At 48.7% G+C, this 14,928-nt stretch overlaps 1 protein-coding gene across 1 annotated transcript in view; it reads right to left on the minus strand.

Moving 5' to 3' along the window:
* Kuz (zinc-dependent metalloprotease kuz) overlaps positions 1–14,928 on the minus strand; it is a 56,661-nt gene that overhangs the window by 36,919 nt on the left and 4,814 nt on the right. The gene's annotated exons all lie outside the window — the stretch shown is intronic.

A 14,928-nucleotide genomic window follows, 5' to 3' on the forward strand; every position in this document is an offset into this window, starting at 1 on the left:
AGGAGGGACATGCCTCACAGCAAGAGATGTGTCGCATCTAAAAGTGAGAAATTATGAAGATCATGCACTTTAAACAGCAAGTTTTACTCGTAAATAATTGTTTTCGTAATTACAGCATTAAGAAACTGCACACGAGAGTACGACCGTTTACGTTTCAAAGGCCTTTGAGAACCTCGAAGGTTGTTGGTGGTGCTCCTTTGACTCAAATGCCATTGCAACCAAAGGCCTTTGAAAAACATAGTGCACAGCTCAAAGGTGTCATTCAAGTCAAATGACAATCGACTCAAATGCCTTCGAAATGCTCGCGTAGCATGGGTATAAGCCACTGTGGCAGACAGTTGCACGTCAGTGAAATAATTTTTTGCAAAAAGTAAACATTGTACAGTTGAACCTTGTTACAATAAACACTTGATATAGTGAATTGTTGGCTATAGTGAACTAAATACAAACTTTGGTTGGTCACACTTAATTTCAGTGACCCTTATTCTTTTTGTACGAAACCAAAACCACGAGAGCTGCGTGTGATTTTGGGTGTAACGAAGAAATAGTTGGTTCGCGCGAGGCGCAAAACTTGAAAGCTAGCATAAAAAAAAATGCAAAATAAAGAAATTGAATGATAACACAACCATTTTTTTAATCGTTTGAAGAAGTTTCAGAAATTTTGGTTCTGCTTCTAAGTAAATGTGCAAAAGTGAATTTTATTAGAAAGTAGAAAACTCCTTTACATGCATGGACACTGTAAAAAACTTTATCCTGCTCAGTGCTGTGAAAAGGCACCAGACAAAGTCACATATTTCTTTAAAAAAAAAAAATAAGAATGCAGGCCTGTTTCGTCAAACGAACTTTGTTCTGTTGTAATTTCGCATTCTTACGTTCCGGTCTATTTAGTTTGAAGTGCCACAAGGTGATAGGTAAGGATTACCCTGTTAATACAATATGCGAAGCCTAGAATAATGCGTTTTTGCATCTGATTTTTGCGCGATCCAGATTTTTTGAATGAGCCAGATTGCCAATTTGTTACAGCCAATTTTTCCTTCTGCTGTCACAACAAATATCGGATATAACGAACTAATTTACTGCCCCGATACTACTTCATTATAACGAGGTTCGACTACATTAGCTTATCTTCAGCCACTTGACGCTGACTTCGCAAATATGCAAGCTCCACAAAAATTAGACATTAATACCACCGCACTAGGACAAAAACTGTGAGAAAAGTGAAGCAGTTAGCTTCTAAATTAAATCATACCTAAATCATACCAGGTTTTTATGCAAGCAATGCCATCCCCAGAATGGTCATTAAGGCGTTAAACTGCGCCCCACTGCGTTACTTTCCTCCAAGCTCCGTTATATGGTAATTACTGCGGTCCATTTATTGCCACTCAGAAAAAAAAAAAAAAAGACTGTTCCCCGCGCATGCCAACCGGCATAGATGTTGAAGACGACGCGGTAAAAAACGCGACAGAGCATGCTGCTGTGACTTCCGCAGGACAGGTTCCTCCCTCCCCCCGTTTTCACTCCGCTGCAGTGCGGTTGCCTCTCTGGTGACCCGTTCGAAAACGTTCCCAGTCGAACTGCACCCGGTTGCCTGCCCGTCGGCCGACTCCGACTGCCCGCAGCGGCGGCCGTGGAAGGGGAGTGGCTGTTCACCTCAGGAAGTGGCCTCTCCTCTCCCTGCCCTCGCACAACCGGCATTGTTCGAGACGTGATCGGGCAGGCCCCCCGGCAGCTCGTGATAAAGCGGCAACTCCGTACGCCCCCGCCACCGGAGCGGCGTAGGACGCATCCTCGCTCCCCTTTCCGTACCTGTGTGGGTTGCGCGCCGGCGGGCAAGGCGCGCTGGTCGCGCGCACGCGTGTTCACACGTGCGCGGCCGATTTCAGGAGGATTTCACGCGCGTCACTCCTCCGCCCGAGCTGACGTACGGAGCGGTGAAAGAGGAAGTGCGGGCTATTCGCGCGATCGATGTCAAACTACAGCCCCGTGTACATGGACGCGACGGGGGCGGGGTGAGTTGAGTGGCGGGTTCAGCTTACCTCGACGCGTCCGAGTTTATATGAACCCCGTCCAAAGAATCGAGGTGAGGGGAGCGGGGGAATTCCCGGAAAAGGGGCTACCGTATTTTCAGGATTCTAACGCGCACCCTCTCTTGCTAAAAGGTAGCTTAATATTTGTGTGCGCGTTAAAATCGGGCTCAAAACCGAAATAGGCTTTAAAGCGGCCAGCAGCATTCCCATGCGCAACGGACACTAAGTACCCGCAAAATCCAACTCAATCCAATAAAAACAATCCGTCAACACCACGTGAGTGAATTTCGGCGCACTGATTCCTCAATGGTATGCCACATACCCTGGTCAGCTGTTGCACATTTTTTTGTGCTTCTGCTTAGCCCCTAATGCTTAGAATTATGAAGATCAAGGCACTTGAAATCGCAGGCAGCTTCAGTGTTCCCCGCTATAACTTTATTTCCAGCAGCAGCTGGATAAGCAACCTTGTGAAGCACAATTCATTATTGGCTTCCAGAGCTGCATACGCCAAATAAAATCTCCCTCTTCCAGGTACGTGGTGTTGTGTCTTTTCCATCTGCGCAGTACCGTCAGTGTCACATTTTTTTTTTTTCGAATTTTCCTGCGCGAAGTTACACGGGCCTTACGATTGGGGACGCGTTAGAACCGCGCAGATACGGTATTCTGCTCCCCGCGGCCCGCCGACTCAGCCCGACGAGAAAGCTAACCCACCCCCTGCCTCCGAGTTGACTGGACTCGTCGCGACGGCTCTCTGACCCACCCCGTCCGCTTATACATGGGGGGGTTGAGTCCAAAAAACCTGTTTATTTCGACTCAACGCGCCCTCGTCGGGTCAATGTAAACGGGGCTTACGTGGGCTCAACGGGACGGATGCGAAGCACTCGGTGGGAAACAAGTCAGTTCCCTGTTCTTTTCACCGGAGGTGCGGCTGAACAAACATTAGCTGCGCTTAATCTGGTGACAAAGACAATATACAATTGCAGGAACCTCTCATTATCAGCCCGAGATTGCGGTCGAGACGCGGCGTCCGCTTTTCCATCACGTGTATTCCCCAGCACCAATTATGCCAACGGGTGCACCTCGGACGGCCCGATCAGGGAGGCCAACTGGAAACTTTTGTCACAAGACCTCTTGTGTGCCGGGCTTCGGGGAAGAATAAACCCGCGTGCACGTACACCGGGACATTCATTTACCGCCATATCTTATTCGTGGTCGTTGTACCGCAATCCGGGTTCGGACAAAAAAATTACGAATAACTCCCCTCCCTCCCCGTGTAATGGAAAACCAGTGCGACCATTCTTTGCTCATAAATTACTGCGACGAAAGCGGAATGCCTTCCTTGCGAGGTGCCAATAACGGTGTGATAGCTGTGTTAAACATATCTGATCGCGTGGAAACGAGGCTATCAAACATAACGGGGGGCACTACAACCGCACAATTACCTTCAATTGGCGGTGATTTTTGTTTCTGGACGCCAATTTCGCCCTCACAGCAGATGGCGGGCCACCACTCTTACTGTCTGGATCCCTGAAATTGGCATGACTGCTGTTTTGACATCGAAATTTTCCAAACCTGCATTTTGCCTCCACGATCCCTTTACACGGAGTAGCTAACATGCTCGCAATGTTACGCACACATGCTTCTTTTATACGATATAGAAACACGCGTCGTATTCAGCTGCCTCGACAGAGAAGGAATTCGGCGATGGCATTACTCCGTACGGCGTGGCGTCGACATCGGAGAAGCGTCTGGCGTTTACACAGGATGTTGACAAAGCGCCTGCGCATACCCGGTCAGTTTACGCAGAGTTGTGGAAAACGCCAACGCAAAGAAGAAAGAATGGGGAAACATAAACATACCCCCCCACCCCCCCAACCCGCTAAAGCACGAAGTATCTGCAAAATAATAGAGGTGACGACAAAAAAAAATGTTTTCAATTTCCATGAAAAGTGGGAAGTTCACTTCGACTACTGCTAGGCAATAGTTTCAGTTAAACGAAGTGTCCTGCAATTAGACTTCTTCTTTGGTAAGAAATCCGTTGTTTAAGGATTGTGAGAGTTAGCTTTATCTCGAAAAAAAAAAAAAGATCCGTGGACCGCTCAGCAAGAGTTGTGAATGAGAAAGCGTTAACGTCAAACCGAATGCCGCTGAGTGCTTTTTCCGAGTTTTGCGCTGCGGGCAGTGTTCTCGTGTTTGCGATTGAATTGGGCCGGGTTATTGTTCGGACCGCGTACGGCACCATGTTGGCTGCAGACCGGATTCATTTGGACGATATATTACTGAGAACTCTACAGCCGCATGACTCGATGGTGACTGTCGCGCCGCCGGGTGAGTTGTCCAAACACATGAGCCGAAAGCGACGCGTTTCCGCACGCGTATTCCCTCTCTGGAAACCGGTCCGGCGGCGACCACGAGCCCGCATGAAGGCTACAGGACCGGTTTGGGAGAGGGTAAAAACGCGCGCGGGAACGCGTCGCTCTCCGCCCATGTGCCCCCCGCAGCGGTGGACACATGACACGCGCTAAGGAACGCCTCACACTCACGTGGGGCTAGGAGCCGTTTCGCTGCTTCCCACACCGGCTTTTTCTTCCAATGGGCCACGTAATGCGATCGCATCAAAATTCGCCAAACAGCACGCCAAAGCCACTTCAATTCTTTTCAGGAAAGACACCGAGTTGGTGTTCGTCGCGCCCGAGATGAACGTTTAAGAGTTTAGCAAGGAGCTCGGTAATCCCCAATAAGCTCATACAGCCTGCCAAGATGGGGATATAGGCGAAAGCACAAAAAGTTGCAGGTGAAATGACATACGTGTTTTTAAAGGGACAGACAATCGATTGTCGCCCATCCCTTAAAACACCTTATCGCGAAACGGCTTTGCTGATAACGCTTCGCTGATAGCTGATAGGACGCTTGTCCTCCCATGGTAATGGTTTGAAGGAATAAATGTAAAGTATGAAAGTAAGCCGAGCCCGTCTGCGGCAGCAATGATGCAGTAAGCTTGTACCCACAATAGAATTTTAGGTGAAAAGGTAGAGGCAACTCAAAAGAAACCTAAACTGGTAATTCAACTTCGGGGAGTAAGGGGTGGGGTCAGCATGGCCTCAGCAAGGCACGGGTCAGCATGGCCGAGGGGGGGGGGGGGGGCGGAAGCTCTGCCCCCCTGGGAAACACCGGAGAGGGTTCATGCCCCCCCTCCCCCCCCCCTCTTTTTTTCCCTATGCATCATTCCCACAGTATTGCACCGCACGATGCAACCACACCACCACACTCAGACAAGCGGAGATCATTTGGCACGCTGCACTGTTTGCTGCCGCCGTCTTGTAGCCGTACACTAGGTTGCGCGCATTACGCTCGCTTCACACACACACACACACACACACACACACACACACACACACACACACACACACACACACACACACACACACACACACACACACACACACACACACACACACACACACACACACACACACACACACACACACACACACACACACACACACACACACACACACACACACACACACACACACACACACACACACACACACACACACACACACACACACACACACACACACACACACACACACACACACACACACACACACACACACACACACACACACACACACACACACACACACACACACACACACACACACACACACACACACACACACACACACACACACACACACACACACACACACACACACACACACACACACACACACACACACACACACACACACACACACACACACACACACACACACACACACACACACACACACACACACACACACACACACACACACACACACACACACACACACACACACACACACACACACACACACACACACACACACACACACACACACACACACACACACACACACACACACACACACACACACACACACACACACACACACACACACACACACACACACACACACACACACACACACACACACACACACACACACACACACACACACACACACACACACACACACACACACACACACACACACACACACACACACACACACACACACACACACACACACACACACACACACACACACACACACACACACACACACACACACACACACACACACACACACACACACACACACACACACACACACACACACACACACACACACACACACACACACACACACACACACACACACACACACACACACACACACACACACACACACACACACACACACACACACACACACACACACACACACACACACACACACACACACACACACACACACACACACACACACACACACACACACACACACACACACACACACACACACACAGCAACGCGTACGAACGTACATGTTTTCACAATGCGTGTCATTTCTGCCTACGCGACACCTTCCGCCATCTTGCGCCGACTCCCCTGCACCGCCTGGCAGCCCTAACATCTAACAGAACGCCAGAGATAATCCAAATTTTGCGCGTTTAACGAGCCGAAGCTATGTTTAACGCCTGGGCTAAGATGCGCGCCACAGTAGAGGGCTCCGGATTAATTTTGACCACCTGGGCATCTTTAACCTGTGCCGAAATCTCGTACACACGGGCGTTTTCCCTCCTCGCCTCCATCAGAACAAAAGCCGCCGCGGCGGGGATCGAAGCCAAATCCTTGGTCTGAGCAGCACAACGCCTAGGCTACTGAGCCATTGCGGCGGGTCCAACGAGAATTAAGCCCTGCTGTTTTTCTGCGTGCAACCGCGTGCGCCAAGGGAACTTCGCACTGCTGCAGCACGCAGGATTAAAAAAAAAAAAAAAGAGCGCGAGAAGCACTCGTTTTGAATGGATTGTTTAGACGTGGTGTCATATTCGACAAATAAAATAATCGCGACAGCAGCCTCTTCGGAACCCACAATAGTAATTATCGAGAACCGCGAACAACGTCCCGGGAAACAAGCAACGACCGATTTGGCGCTGATACGGCGAGAGCTCAGTCACTCGACAGCTCATCAATCACCCGCCACAAGCTCTGACTACGCTGAATGACAACGCCGGAAGGCTTCTGTCGGGGCTGCCACCGAGTCGCGGCAGATGGGGAAAAGAAAGAAAAGGCCGGGTAGCGGAAATGAAGTAATCAAATCAAATTGAAGGTAAATTATCCGGTGGCAACTGCTGTCCAATATCGAATTGAGTGATGCGAAAAGCGATGGATACCCCGAAATGAACAAGAACACACGACAACGCGTTTTTGTTCTACTCTCTTTCTCGTCTTTGTCTCTGTATCGCTATTCCCTTGACAAACAGGCCCAACGCGCAGTTATTCTAAACGTCGACTCGAATCGAATACTTGTCAAATCGTCAAAATTATAAAGAAAGCTCGGCAAAATGAGAGCGACAAAACTCTTCACGGGGAGACAATTGCAATCGTCTTGTGTACATCTATCACACATAAAAGGCTGAGTTTATTTAGGCGTAACAGAAACTGCTGCCCCGACAACTCGGGTGGAGGGGGCTTTTCTCACTCACGGGTTAGAACTCCTTTAGCGAAAAAAAATGAGAAGAAACTTTCTTCTGCCGCAAAGCGTTTCCGCACACGCACAAGAAAACTTGTACGGAACCCTCCACAGCATAAAGCTTCTCTTCAAAACCTACGTTTTCATCGCTTAGCGGGAAGTGACCACAAACCAAAACCCACCCCAAACTGGCTCGACCTTCCAGTATCGAGCAGTCAAAAATCCGCGGCAAAACGGGTGAAGCAGGTTGTAGTTCGACCGCGGGCCCTAACCACGCCAGCCAGAAACCACACAGTCAGACGTCACAACTGCGTTAAACGCAACGAAAGTGACAATCGGCGACACCACCGCCGACAGCGACCGTCGCCCAGCTTCGATGAACTGTTGGACGAAGTGCGAGTGCAGACCGTTTTTCAGCGACAATGCGCACGAGGAGCGTTCCCGCCGACTCCGTGGGTGCAGTGCGCCGAATACATAGCGCGGTGCTTATCATAATGCGTCGCGGCGCCTCGACGATGGGATCGCGGTCACGCGTGAGCGCTGCAGGCAAAAGTGATAGAAGGCAGAGAGCAACCTTGGCCGCCCATCATGGATCCAGTCCATGGTCCCTCCGTCCCGTTGAATCTCGCGTTTAAACGGCTTCTTAAAAAAAAAGAAGAAAAAAAAAGAAAAAAAAAACGGGATAAAATGTAGCACTATTTAGCAAACCAGAAGTAGTTAAATCCGCATAGCTCCAACCCCATTGACGATGAGGAGATGGGAGTTCCAGAAAAGGTCAACATGCCTCCTCCTCCTCTTTCACCAGAACGTTCGTACCGCGGCTCGTACCAGGGAAAGGAAGAGCATGAATGGAGGAAAAAAGAACACAAATAAAAAGCCAAAGATAGTTCTTCTAATTAAAAAGAGGAAACTTCGGGATGGCGCTATGATCTACGTAACTTTCCGACTGTGTTGATCGTTTTTCCCCCGTGAAATCACAAAATGGCTGATCGTCGTGTTGAGCGCATACAAGAAGCTGCATATGGTTTGTGTGTAGTTAGGGACACAAAAATGACTAATAATGGTACTCATTACGCTATATGACAGGCGATGTTCTCTTCGTCCGCTTCTTGCTCTTTCCCTCTCTCTTTATCTCTCTTTCACCCTGAGTATACGCTAGTGCCACTGTTGAGCTCACCCATTTGACGGCCCGGATACGTACCACTTTTTTTTTCTCTGATCAGATTAGATCACGGCTACGGTTCAGTATGTTAGCGATAAAAAACAAGAACCTCCCCACCCCTCTTCGCCTTCGTGCGTTTTTTAAGAATTAATAACACCCATGGCAAAAAAAAAAAAAAAAAACACGCATATGAGCTGTCCCTTCTTAGGGAAAACCCCAACTTCGCGGAAATCGAGCGCCTCTTCAGCGCATCATTTTTGCGGTGGACGAGCATCTCCTGCTGAAGTTTGCATTGGCGCAGATTCTGAAACGCTAAGCACAGAAATGGTCAGTCGTATCAAAGGCTTTCCTTGATTTCCTCGTCATGGTGCCTAACGCGAAGCTGGAACGTGTCTATAAAGATGGCTGATAAGGCCAGGATATTATGCATGATATGACAGGAGCTGTAAAGACTTGGTTGATTGTAGGGTTTAACGCACCGGCGCAACGCAGGCGATGATGCGCGCCGCAGTGGAGGGCTCCGATTAGTTTTGACCATTTGGGGATCTTTAACGTGCGCCGAAATCCCCTACACACGGGCGTTTTTGCTTTTCGCCTCCATCAGAAGAGCTGCCGCCGCTGCCGGGAATCGAACCCTCATCCTCGTGCTCAGCAGCACAACGCCTTAGCCACTGAGCCACCGCGGCGGGTGAGCTGTAAAAACTTGATGTCTGATAAAAACTGCAAGACACGCTAAATAGAAAACACCGGGTTGTCGGCCAAGAAGTGTGATGGGTGCAGCGGGAGTGTTGTCTGTACAGTCCAGGAAAATGTTTGCGTCGTGTGGTGTCCAGTGCCTTGCACTGAACGAGTATGTGAACCACGGATACGGCCTCACCGCGCCTGCTGCACTGGGGTCTAAAGATCCCGAGAGCAGATACGAGTGCGTTGCATGGGTGTGCCTTGTCCGTAGCCTAGCCACGGCGACTTCCGTCTGTCTGTTGTGTGAGTCAGTGCGAGAAAGAAGGCTGTATACGGCATGTTTCCTGGTATTGCATGCGATAACTTATCACCCTGGATGCGTTGAAGTCGATTGCAACGCAAGGCACAACAGCCATTTCTTTCAGGGATCCTGAATAAGGTACCGCTATCAGCCTTCAGGCCCAGCTATTACGTCCAGCTATCAGCTCTTACATGATACTCCTTCAAAATTTATTATGCAATATTCCGTCGTTCTCTTCTTTTCAGCTCATCGTGTTTAAAACGGTTTTTACAGAAAAGCTGCATAGCTCTACACCTCCGCCCCCCCCCCCCGCCCCCCCTCCCAACGGTTTCATCGCCGTGGGAAAAAACAATCTTCGTCGGAAAAAACACCAAGGCGCCGAGGCCTAAGACGACGAGCGCATGTGTGTCAAGCAAATCAGGCATACAGCATAGAGCTCAGAATTTGCGTTTAAGGAAACAACAAAACAAGCGCTGCCGCCAGAGAAGCCGAGCCACTTCTACTGCTAAATGCTGTTACGCGCGTTATCGCTGATTCGCATTCGAAACGACGCAGCCGCAGAGCAGGGAGGACAAGCTAAGCCTACCAGAACTTTAGAACAACAGCGATGATGATGATGATAATGATGATTCCTATTGGTTTCCCCTTTGAAGCGGGGTGATGACATGTCATCTTACCAAAAAGGACTAATATAACCATGTTTTACACTCTTGGTTTAATACTAGCGCTGCTTAGGGCAGGCACTAAAGCTTATTAGGCCCGAAATACTTTTTTTTTCCCAGCTACAGGTGGTAACTGTCCTAGGCAATATTCCCCTCTGCTTTTCGTTCACCAGCATTCTAATCTTCTTTTCGTCCCCTCGACAGCCTTGAAGTTAACTTCCTCTCTGATACCCTTAAATCCTAGGGCTTCTGGAAGCCCAATATTCCCTTCATGTAGATTTGGATGGATACCCTCACATTCTAACACTATGTGCCGCATAGTTTCGGTTTCTTTTCCGCAGACCACACATACCCCATCATTTTGTGAATACTTCCCCACAAAACTTAGTCCGCAGGCAACCTGCTCTAGCCTCAAAAAGCAAAGCACTGCCCTGGGAATTATCGTAGAAATTTTCCCTTCTGACGTTCAATTTCTCAGCCCTGTACACCTCTAACGACGTTTTAGCTTCCCTTTTTTCCCTCCATTTATTCGTTTCAATCTGCCTTGCCTCTTTTTTGGTTACCTTGGCTGTTTTGGATTCTCCACTGTTCTTTCCGTATTTCATCGTTAGCCTTCTGGTCTTTCTTAACCACTGCGTGTCCACGCTTTTCAAGTATAGGTACCTAAAAACCTTAGCTGCCCACCTTCGTTGATCCATTGCCCTCAACCTCATCTCAAAGCATATTCTACTCTGAGCTTCTCTAACTTCAAATGACGCCCAGCCCATATCTCCCTGAACTGCTTCGTTAGTTGTTTTTCCATGCGCGCCTAAGGCCAAACGTCCTACCGTTCTCTGGTTTACTTCAAGGCCTGATAGAACGTCTGATTTTAAGCAGAGTACAGCATTCGCAAACGTGTGACCCGAACTACTTCATATTTGTTATACCCCCACAGAGCTCTATGCTTCATTAAAGCTGCGTTTCGCTTTCCCTTAACGTTAAGTTGCTCCTCGTGACTTCTTAAGTAGTTATCCCCTTCGTTTATCCACACTCCCAAATATTTATATTCCTTCACTCTAGGTAATTCGCCTTGCTGGATTGTTGACAGCGGAAGTTGCCGCTGTGCCTCATCACTGCAGCCGGATGTTACTCCGCGCGCCGCAAGTAGTGCTTTACTGGAAATATTTGGAACTAGGCACGAGCCGTTTCCGTAATTTTCTGTACTTAATATGCTTATAAAGTAACGCAGCGACGGCAGACAAACTACGCGAGGAAAGGCAGACGATATCACGCATTCATAGCATCTCCGTTCAAAACGCGCGCGCCCGTTGACATCCGGGTCCGTCGCTTTGGCGGAGTGATACTGTATATGAGCTCGTAACAACGAAATGGCGAAATAGCGCCCGTGAATCTTCCCAGTGTAAACAAATGCCAGGTAATGGGAACTGACCGTTGATAATGGCGGCGGCACGGAACAATAGGCGAAAGGAGTGCCGGTACTCTGTACCCTTATATAACTAGTGACAGTAACCGAGCGCAAGCGACAAGCCCGCCGAGACGACGAGAGAAACCTTTCATACCCTCCTCCATCACCATTCGTAGTGGTTTAGAACAGCTTTGCTGGGCATCCATTTTCACAGGGCGGGATGGCGGCCAACTGTTTCTTGCTATTCCTTCTTGACCGTCGTTTTCATTGTGTGGTCTTTCATATTGTGTTGTTGATGTTTTCACTGCGCACATTGTTATACTTCTGCGCAAGCCCCGTTATGCAATGTCCTCGGGCTTTTAAGCAGAAAATAAATGAAGCGATGACCGATTCTATAGGAGGGCAGTGAGAGGGGGAATGAGAAGCGAAAAAAGCACCCGGAAATTGAAGAAAAACGAAAGAAGCCCACACTAACGCGCAAGATTTCGAGGTAGGGAAGCTGTGTTCAACCTTCACGACCATCACGACGCTTTAAGTCCACGATTGCAGCTGATTTGCTGCTTCTTCGCTGCCGCAACAACCTTTACTCCATCACTGTTGCTATGAGTGCGAGCTCCCTTCATTTTTTTTTTTTTTTTTTGAGGTGATAATCATTGGACATCACCTTGGAGGGGCGTACGCTATGACGTGTCTTTTTCGTTACGAGCAAGTGTTGCGACGAATACGGCAAACGCTGGAGTATTTCTCGTACCGGGTAAGTGTTGCCACGATTACGGCGAACGCTGGAGTTCTGTTCTTTTTTTGGCCAATTTTTCTAAGTGGGCATGCTTGGCTTGACAAACGAACGTGCGCCGGGGACGCTGGGCGGTCGTCGCGAGGCTAGCACACACGAGCGCTAGGCATTTTCTTGATTTTGTTAACTGCCGGGCGGTCGCCGCGAGGCCCGCGTTCACGTGCGCGCGCTCGGCAATTTCTTCGCAGTTTTAACTGCGGACACGAAAAATTCCAATTTGCTAAACAGCTTCGCTGTTAAAAAATATGCACCGAAAGCCGGGAACCTATAGTCGCAGCCTCTGAACAATCGAACAGCTCATTCTTTTTTTCAGGACTAGTACACACACACACACACACGATTGCCACGGACAGTGAGGATCAAGCGCAAATGAGCGACACTGTGTGAATGTGCGTTTCCAGGCATGTTTTTTTTTTTTCACGGTGGTGGTGTTCACCGAAACTACAGTCACTGATCGCGCGAAAAGAAACGTTTTGACCGAAGGAAGCGGTAAAACACAACGAACGTGGTTGTTTTCGAAGTGTGGATAATATAAGAGGCCCCAATTAGCACACAAGCTGCCACTGTCAGCGATTCACCAAAAGGGAAAAAAAAAATAAACAAACAAAAACTGGATACCTCCAGAAAACAAAAATACGTGCCGTACAGTTTATTCGCCCACAATACAAATGCGCACATCCCGCGACTCATCCAGGAAAACTAAGGGATTTACGCTACCCTCGAATCGGTGCGCACGCTTCTTCGCCGGTAGAATCCGTCCCGCGCTTCTATTCAAGCCCAAAAAAACTGTCTTTTCCGCGACGTTTTTTCAATCCCACATTTCCCAGACTAACACAATCAAGTTGGCTTTTTGTTTCCCTGACGCACAGTGGAAGAATGAAATTCGTTGCGCGCCAGCGCACTTCCTTCAATCGATAACAGAGGCAAATATGCAAAGCTATTGTGGCACTGTTTTCAACTGGCGCTCCTTTTACATTGAAATTTATCGTTTCTAGCAGTGCTTCACATATTTCGTCTATGATTGTTGTTCTAACACTGCACTCAATAATCCTACTGCACTTTTTTTTTTTCGGCTCGACCTGTTCGCTGGTTTTCTGTGCCTTCTGGCATTTTGCTCCTCCCACACGGGTTTTCCGCTAGGAGTATTAGTACGTGCGATTCAAATTGTCCGTGGTGCCAAATTTTGCGTTGGTTGTCCGCGACTGGCGAAATTGAAATATATATACTTTATTCCTACGCAGATAATGAATGGCGGCCCACCACTGCCCCTGAAGAAGGAAGTGTATGACAGCTGCATCTTACCGGTACTCACCTACGGGGAAGAAACTTGGAGGCTCACTAAAAGGGTTCAACTTAAATTGAGGACGACTCAGCGAGCAATGGAACGGAAGATGATTGGTGTAACATTAAGGGACAAGAAGAGAGCGGAGTGGGTCAGGGAACAAACGCGTGTTAAGGACGTATTAGTAGAAATTGAGAATAAGAAATGGGTGTGGGCAGGGCATGTAATGCGAAGGCAAGACAACTGTTGGTCATTAAGGGCAACAGAGTGGATCCATGGAGAAGGCAAGCGTGGCAGGGGGCGGCATAAGTGTAGATGGGCAGATGAGATCAAGAAGTTTGCGGGGATAAAGTGGTCGCAGTTAGCACAGGACCGGGATAATTGGAGATCTATGGGAGAGGCCTTTTCCCCGCGGTGGCCGTAGATAGGCTGATGATGATGATACCTACGTGTACGCAGCGAACTCCGGCGAGGGCTGATCCTCCAGTACACGGCTCTTGTACGGACCCCACGTACTATAGTTTAGTATTGCCACTTGGACTCACTAAGCATGACGAAGCGATGCTACGTGGTGTGAAGCTACACACGGCACTTCGAAAAGATCTAGAGCACCTCATCTAGATACACCTGTACCTCTTATATGCACGTAGAATAACAAGCTAGGCCTTTCTTGCGGCTAACACCGCCAGTGGCACTTAAGTGGCACTTAATGTGCACAAAAGTGAGTTCAAAGTACACTGTCAAACTGCTGCATCAGATTGAAGTCTAGAAGGTGTTTAGGAGTGTATATTTCCGTCTGCATATTCTCCGACTATGGCATCACCTCCAGCAATCAGTTTACGCCGCAAATTTTGTAATGAGCACCACAAACGAAAGAACCTTAAAAAACTGAGCCATCCATATACCGCTCTGTGATGACCAGCGAAACTGCACAAAATACACATCACACACGACTATAGAACGTAGGCGGATGTATTTTCGCGTCACGCGGTAACACTATAGCGACTATGGCTTTGTGATAACTGAGCCCCGTAAGTCGTAACACAGACCTGACACCTACTTGGCTAGAAATTCAACAGCGGGACGG

This window comes from Haemaphysalis longicornis, unplaced genomic scaffold (genome assembly GCF_048455015.1).
Source record: "Haemaphysalis longicornis isolate Haplotype H1 unplaced genomic scaffold, Haemaphysalis longicornis Haplotype H1 scaffold_4, whole genome shotgun sequence".
Classification (NCBI taxonomy): Eukaryota; Metazoa; Arthropoda; class Arachnida; order Ixodida; family Ixodidae; genus Haemaphysalis; species Haemaphysalis longicornis.